The 7,970-nt window shown below is 37.2% G+C and overlaps 1 protein-coding gene across 3 annotated transcripts in view; it reads left to right on the top strand.

Moving 5' to 3' along the window:
• The first annotated feature begins 1,557 nt into the window (after positions 1-1,557).
• LOC126419014 (uncharacterized) overlaps positions 1,558-7,970 on the top strand; it is a 474,218-nt gene continuing 467,805 nt past the window's right edge. For 2 of the 3 annotated variants that reach the window (XM_050086069.1, XM_050086068.1), the window contains exon 1: positions 1,558-1,680. The gene's annotated coding sequence lies outside the window, so the exon portion shown is untranslated. The remainder of the gene's footprint in view (positions 1,681-7,970) is intronic. The other variant, XM_050086070.1, reaches the window with a different exon arrangement.

Here is a 7,970-nt window from a genome sequence, read left to right as displayed (position 1 = left end):
GTGCGCTCTCCATAAAGTCAGTATAATAGGTTATCAAAGTTTCTAAGACCCCTTATATTAAGGTGACACTGTCATTAATAAGGAGATGGCTACAAATTAACTATTACGAAGAGTGTTACTATTGATTACATTCTCAGCGACAACTGGAGCTGTATTTAGTTTGAATGATGGAGGAACGTGGATCTCTCAGTAGCGTGAAAGCGCCTGATGAGAGGTTAGGATGAAACAGAAAAGGCGAATTTAATACGGACATTATCGAAGTGGTACTCAAATATGTAGAATTGCAGACTGCAAGTTTCATATAGGAAAACATGCTGATGAGAGAGAGAAAAATATGTCGTATTGATAAACAAATCGAATTTTACAATCGAGTAATATAATGGAGCTTATATTTATGAATAGCACGTAGTACCTCAAAGACATTTCAGTAACCATATCAGGCACCACAAAATATGACAAGGGTATAGTTTTCACAGAAATGCAAATGCATAAAGGACTTCATCTGTTTTTGATAATGAATGTCAAATTTTAATAGAATGGTTACCTACATTTCATACTTGACTCTGGCAGTCGGCAGATGGCGCTTCAGTGGACTGCGGTGTTGGCGCACTGCATTCGTCGTGGGTGCAATTACATTTCCGTGGAGTGAATTGCGTAGCTCAGCAGTCTGCAGGACCACAACAGTACAACCTATCCTCGAGAAAATGGAACTTTTCTAATAATGGGAATTCTAGACTGGAATATCAACAATGTAAGGGAAAGATAGATTGCTACTTGTCGCAAAGTCGACACGTTAAGTTGCAGACAGGTACAATTAAAACACACTTACACATAAGCTTTCGCACAGCCTTCGTCGCAAAAAGAAAGTGAAGCACACACACCATTCATTCACACAAACAAGCACACATCACGAACACATGACGGCCAACTCTGCCAGCTCGGATCAGGATCCGTTGCTCGTATGAATGAATTGGTGTGTGTGTGTTTTCTTTTCCTGACGAAGGCTATGGCCGAAAGTTAATGTGTGTCTTTTTCATTGTGCCTGTCTGCAACTTAAAGTGTTATCTTTACGGTAGTTAGCAATCTCTGTTCTCCTTACATTGCTTAACTTTTCTGCTAATTATTTCTATATTAGAAGAAATACAATATTACTCTATATATTGCTGTTAAGGCATACAGCACGACCTGCAACAGTTTTCAAATTGTTAGTTTTTCCGCTCCTTTTGAATCACCCGGCGTGCTTGTTGTATTACGAATTTAGATTTATTACAATACTACAATTTTTTACTGAAGTTGGTATGTCTCGTTGGTCTGTTAAAATTAACAACTGCGAGCTGTGTCTCAGTTGCAAGCAGGCACGCACGGGTATACCGCATAAATCGGCTTTAACCGAGAGATAACCTCGTGGGGCTCAGTAGTAGCGCTACGCACGCGCATTGAAGTGGGCAACACTGCGCATTGCGTGAACGTGGGCGAACCAATCATCTTCCGAGGCTACTGTGACGTACTACTGTCCAAGTTAACAGAGGCGCGTTCCAGTTGACTCTGCGACAGTGTGAAGCGGGCGCGAACATTGAAGTTATGTGGTTGTGATGTGCGCGCATATAGTTTTGACGAAGCTAAAACTGATAATGAATATGAAATAGTGCTTTTTCTGCTGTCTTCCGTGCTTGTCACTGGGTGAGTTTCAGATACTTACAGAGCATGTTGTCGGAGTAGTTTTCGTGTAACATGTTCTGGAAAACTACACTGCGCATTTTCCGTACGGAGGTGTTCAAAGCAATTGTTATAGAACTGTAACGATTTTAACTCCTGTTAAATGTAAAAAGGTTGAACAAAATTTCCATGTACATGAAACAGGCAAATTTATGTTCACGAATGCTTATACCACAGCAAACGATAGTAAGAGTTCTTGGTGTGATTTCCACTGCTATTTACACACAATTTATAGCTTACCTGATTCATGCAATTGTTTGTTAAATTTACTGCAGCCAACAGAAATATTGTAACTATTGTGATGTGATCCCAGTAGTAAGATCGTCTTTATCCACAAAGCACTGTATAAATTAGTTAGCATTTGATTGTGGTGGGTATGGCTGCATTAGTCAAGGGAACTTGCCCTAGATGTTTGCCGTGCAGCTGACGTTCATTTTTCACACACACGAATAAAATTTCTGGCTTTGTTTTCATTTACATTGCTGCTAACTAAAGAGGAGCGGTTTTAGAGTTCCATTGAATCTTGCATATTTCGCAGCTGAAGACTTATAATAGCCCGCAAAACGTAGGTAGTCAGACCGTAGGTACACGTTAGTTTGTCGACTTATTACATGACGGCGGAATTTTTCATTATAAAGATTACGGCTTTCCTGTGCAGCATGTATTGAAAAAGACGGTAACATCAATTTCTTGAAATATTGCACAATAACAGCTTTATAAAAAATTTCTTTGGATTTTGATTTCTCAGTTTTATCTTTTTTTTATCGATTCCTACGCAGGTTAACGCATTTTCGGCAGAATGTGACATTGTAATAAGTGAAAAATGAATTTAGTTACGTAGCGAACGAAACCGAATTTCATGTGAGCTAAAACGTTTGTTGTGTAACAATCGGTTGCTGTGTTGAGTGGTACTGGTGATATTTTAGTTATTCGTCCAAGTATAAGATTTATCAAGGCAATAAGATGCCAGTCAATGGGCCAATATAACGGACAGCGTATATAACATGCGTTAAGAGAATAGGGGAAGTAGCCTACGGGTATTGGACAGGTGGTCGGTCTTAGCATTTATATGCCGTAACATAAGCAGTAATTTAGCATTCATTAGGCAAACTTGCTATTCTGTATCCTGTTGTTAACAGTTGACTCATTTTTGCGAACAGAAAAAAAATGCGCCACCATAGCTAAGAAAAAGTTCTCTCAAGAAGTAAAGCGACAGGTGTATATTGCTACTCCCAGTGAGAAAGCTTTGTTGGCGTTACCAACACGTACCGTTTGCAGTCTTGACCACTGAAATGTACTGTAGCTCAGTGAAGCACTGTAAAGATCAAACGCCGCCAGTAGTACACTAAAACCACAGTCCAGTACCTAGTTACAATGCTTTTTGCACCTAATCAGTAGGAAACGTGGTTGATACACGAGTGTTTTACAGTTAGTGGTTTGGCAAATATAGAAGTTAAAGATTTGTGGTTCATTTTCTTTGTCGGCCTGTCTGTGTGTTTATGGAAGCACTGTGCGTGATGTCTGGCGCCGCAGTAATTTGTATAGTGGTAACTGAGTGGGAGTGTTTAGTCTATTAATACCACATTTTAAAGAATCAGTATGGCAATAACAGTACATAAAAACGATCTATGTGGGCCTTGTTTTTACTGCCAAGCTGTCTTCAAAATGTCATCGTCCGTCTGCACTACGGTTCTGTTTGTGATCGTAATTGTGGTATACAAGTGAATTAGTATTACTCATGCTGAGACACCAATAATGATGTACATTAGTTTATCAATTACTCGAATATGTTCATAGGATGTTGCTACCTGAGCATACTTGTCTTCAAACAGGTAGCAGAATCGTGAGTTTGTTTTTGCGTCGTGTTCTCTCGTAATGCTTGGTGCACTAGCTCTGCTTCTGGATTTCACTAAAACAGGTCCACAGTAACTATTCCCACAACACACTGAACTGACATCTTTTAATTGTAGCTTATATCAAGAGTGTGTTGAAACAATGTCTAGAACTACTCTCTCAAAACTTATATTCTTCCCATATCTCCCAGAGCAATAATAATCCTTAAAGACCCCAAATCAAACTTCTCATATCTGTGCTGTGGGATCATATACATTCTGGCCTATGCCTCAGTCTCCAACAACAATAATATAAACAGTGTAGAGCTGGTGAGATGATAACATGTCGATGTGCATGAGATCTGTCTTGTTAGTGCCATTTAGCATTTTATAATGCAATGTGGCAACTGCCAAATTGTCAGGAGAAAGCTCACAGATAAACTTTGTACACTGGCAACCTAATGTACTGAACACACTGTTGGTTGTAACATCTTGTAGTATAATGCCTGTGCCTGTTCTATGGGATCTCTTACTAAATGCATGCGAAAGTAAAAACTGTTTTAGGTGGCCTGATTGACACCTTGTACACTAGATGCTCACTTCATAACAATTTATTTTTGTGCATCCCCATTCATTATTCTAAATTTGCTACATGATCTCTGTATATTCTTTTTATGAGGATAGGTTTTGTATTGAAATTTTATTTTATATATATATATATATATATATATATATATATATATATATATATATATATATGATGCCCGGTTCCTTTCTTCTGACCTTTCTCGATCAGTTTTCTGTGATATGTTCATCAAATTTTCAGTTGTGGTGTTTGGGTTTGAAGTTCATCAAGCTTTAGTCTTCTTCTACTACTTTTTTCAGATTATTATTGGGCCTCATTAAACTTGAAAATAGGAATTGGTTATAACTGACGGCTTTGAAATTATTTCCCTGTATCTCTCTCTCTCTCTTATTGTAAATTGCTGCATCTTTTCTCGAGTAGTTCTAAATTTTCTTTGCAGGTTATCTTGTTCCTTGCTGCCTATTTCAACCAACAAAGATATTGCGTAGCAGTTACAAACATACTATATTTTTTATTCTTCTGTTTGTACAGCAAGTTTGCTCCACATGTTTATTGGCAAAGAAATAATAGCTACAGCACTACAAACATTATACATCTCCAAATATGTGACTGTTCTCTTTTTGGAAAAATTCTTTATGTATCATTTCCAAGTATTGGGAAGTTTGATTGGGTGAGTAGGCTTGGGGGGGAGGGGGGGGGGAGTTTGGGGCAGGAAAGATATGTACTGGCAGGACAATGAAGCCCACTTACAAAAGTGTATTACAGGACAAAGGAGACAAAAGTTCATAGTCAGAATTCTGTCTGTTTGAAACCCATTACTTTTTTGAAGAGTACAGAGTGCAAATTACTTGAGAAATGGAGGTGGCCTTTGAATTTGATAATCAGATGTCATGTATGACAACAAATGTCGTAGGTTACAAAACATAGTGTGAAAAGGTTGATAACAGCAAGGGCATCAAATATAAAATGAAGTCAATATGTAAAGTACCTTAGTCATATGATGCAGATCCTTGTGAAGAAATATAACAATTAAATAGTAGCTAGGAAGATCCAAAATAGAGCTTAGAAAAAAATGGAGGTGCAGGAGGATAGGCTATGAAGAAGTGAGCAGCAAGAGTAAAATGTGTAGGTCAGCCAGTTGCTGCCTTCAGAAAGTTTCTTTGTATATTCAGTAGGAGATAGCATAAAGTGCAACCAACCATTAAATGCAAGGTCATTATGATGTGTTCAGTAAAATGGGTTTGCCATAGTAGGAAATTACTCTGTGGGCAATTTCCCGAGTGAGAGCTTGACAGTTTTCACATTTAAATGGAACATTGCTGACACTCTGGGTCATTCAACATATCACGTGAATTTGTCCTGTACTACAATCACATCAGCTGTACATGGTTTTTAGTCTTGTTGTTGGAGCCTGTAGTGCATGGGATATAATTAACAAGATTCCCTTATACTGACAAGGTAAGTGAGGTAGTTTTGTTAGGTGTTACTTTAGCAGATGGAAATCTATTACTAAAATAAAATTGTTCTGGGAGCTGGAAGAAAATTTGTGATAAAATCAATTATTGACACATTTTTGTCATACTCATTCATCAAGCTGCTTTTGAAAAATCACTGGAGTCGTTATTGTGTGGCATGATGCTGCTTTAATTTAATTTAGGTACATTTACATTCAGCTTATTTACACATACATAAGCCTTATAAATTACCTTAGTCAGAAGTTGATTTGTCTTACAGGTAATAGGTTGTCACTGCATCAGAACCGATTAAGTGCTAAGATTTAACTGAACAAACTTATGCAAAAGTGATAGTGGATCTCATTGTAAAAAAAATTCCTTTTTATGTTCTTGGTGAGGATGAAAGTGTTGCAGTGACAATCAGATTCCTAGGATATTTTGTTTACATATACTGCTTTTCATATGAAAATTTACATAACTTCATGCCAGAGCAGAAGCTTTATAGACAGTTACCTACACCATACACCTATGTAGTGTGACTTGGTGGCTAAGTGAGTAAATTTTGTAAACTACAAATTCAAAGCTCCAGCATTCAATCCCCCATGCTCCTGTCCACCTTGCCATTCATTGCTTTGTTTACTTCTAATAAAAATTTGTTAATGGGAAAATACAAAGCTGTACCGAGGTTCAGAGATCGTGATAAATTGTACATGCTTCTATAAGTGCTTGAATAATATAGTTCAAAGATCAGAATTTGGTAGTGACATATCATCTAATAGGATAAACCACCTTGGTGTTCCATCAACCTTTCCAGTAAAGCACAACTTCACCTCTAAATCACTGTAGAAAAGCTTTGCAGTGGAATCTGTGCTGATTTGAAATATCTCCTTATAGTGAAGTTTCCTAGAACATTTTTATCTGTGGACTGCCCCCCCCCCCCCCTCCCCTGCCCTCTTCCTCTTCACGACCACCACCATACATACCTTTCTCCATTTTCTACTTCACAGCATTTTCTTGCAGAATGATTCAGCTACTCCAGTTTCTGCTGGAGTAGTTTTTTTAAGTTGCTGAAATGCTTTACTTCCTGGGATCCTCAGTTTGACTGAAAACAGTGCACTGAGCTAATGCTTCACAGAAACCTTACAGACTGAGGGAGATGGTATTTCTAAAATATCTTCCAGGAAACACCCAATAAGAGTAAGTTTGCAGCATATTTTGCAGAAAATTGTCAGTTTATACCAGAGTGTAAACATATTTGAAGGAAGATTAAGAAATGACATTTCCATGGAAGCTAATTTCTATATTTTAATGGCAGTTCAGATTGAGTTTGTTCACTGTTAATGTTTTTTATATCGCCATTAGTAATGAATGGAGTATTACTAATGGCAGTGTTTCATTCATTTGTTCCGTAGATTTATTCCAGAAGGAGAATCATTCAGGTGTATTGCTTGTGTGAAGGTATGCATTACTGAATGGAAGCAGCTGTTACACTACTTCAATACACTGTATTTGTTAACTAAAACATTTTCTGAACATAATAGAAAAGTGAAAAAAAAACACTACTTTGACAAAATAACAGCTTCCTCAGTTATTTTAAATATTGGTATATGGCATTTACATAATTATGCTAGCTTAATATTTATGCAAACATATTTGTATCAGTTGCAACAGGTAAGTTTTCAGTGACAATTATTGATTTTCACACAGTTTGCAAGAGCATTCGTTCCTTGAATCTAAATTAGTTTTTAGGAGTGACTAACAAGTTTTAAATTTTATTCAGGGTTCGAAGATATTCCTTTTCACTATGTCTGGTGGGGCATAGAGATTTGTAACATAATACAGAACTCCACTGTGAATCTTGTATCAGGAAGCAGTCTGCATGGATATTATTTGTCCCTTTTAGTGTGGTTGTACCATAATTGTTCATTTATTAGTTCTGTTACTAGGAACAAATATCGCTGAGCAGTATGTCAAATGGGACATACTTGTACAAATTTAAAGAAGCCTAATAACTGATACAATGGAAAGTACCCTCAGCTGTGTTTTTTAGTGGTTTACGAGGTATGGATGTAGACTGCATTCTTTTGGTTTTGGCACATAAATTTGTCACAGAGCATTTGAAAAATAATTTTCCAATTCCACCTTCCAAACTGCACCTTCTTATGTGTTAGGATCCTATTTCCCTTTAGCTGCTGTACTTAAACCAGTCTCTTGTCTTAAGCTAATGGATACTGCCATATGGCCCAAGAATGTTGTAATAAGGTTTTTTATTCCAGAGATCAACCAACGCCCCAGTGAAGTAGACTCTGAAATCAAAATTGGGACCATGGACTATCAGATAAAAAGAACATTAGTGATAACAGTTATATGGCATTAGTTATA

Source organism: Schistocerca serialis, chromosome 9, assembly GCF_023864345.2.
Source record: "Schistocerca serialis cubense isolate TAMUIC-IGC-003099 chromosome 9, iqSchSeri2.2, whole genome shotgun sequence".
Classification (NCBI taxonomy): domain Eukaryota; kingdom Metazoa; phylum Arthropoda; class Insecta; order Orthoptera; family Acrididae; genus Schistocerca; species Schistocerca serialis.
The sequence above is the reverse complement of the archived record's forward strand: the minus strand, read 5'-3'. Positions and strand labels throughout refer to the sequence as shown.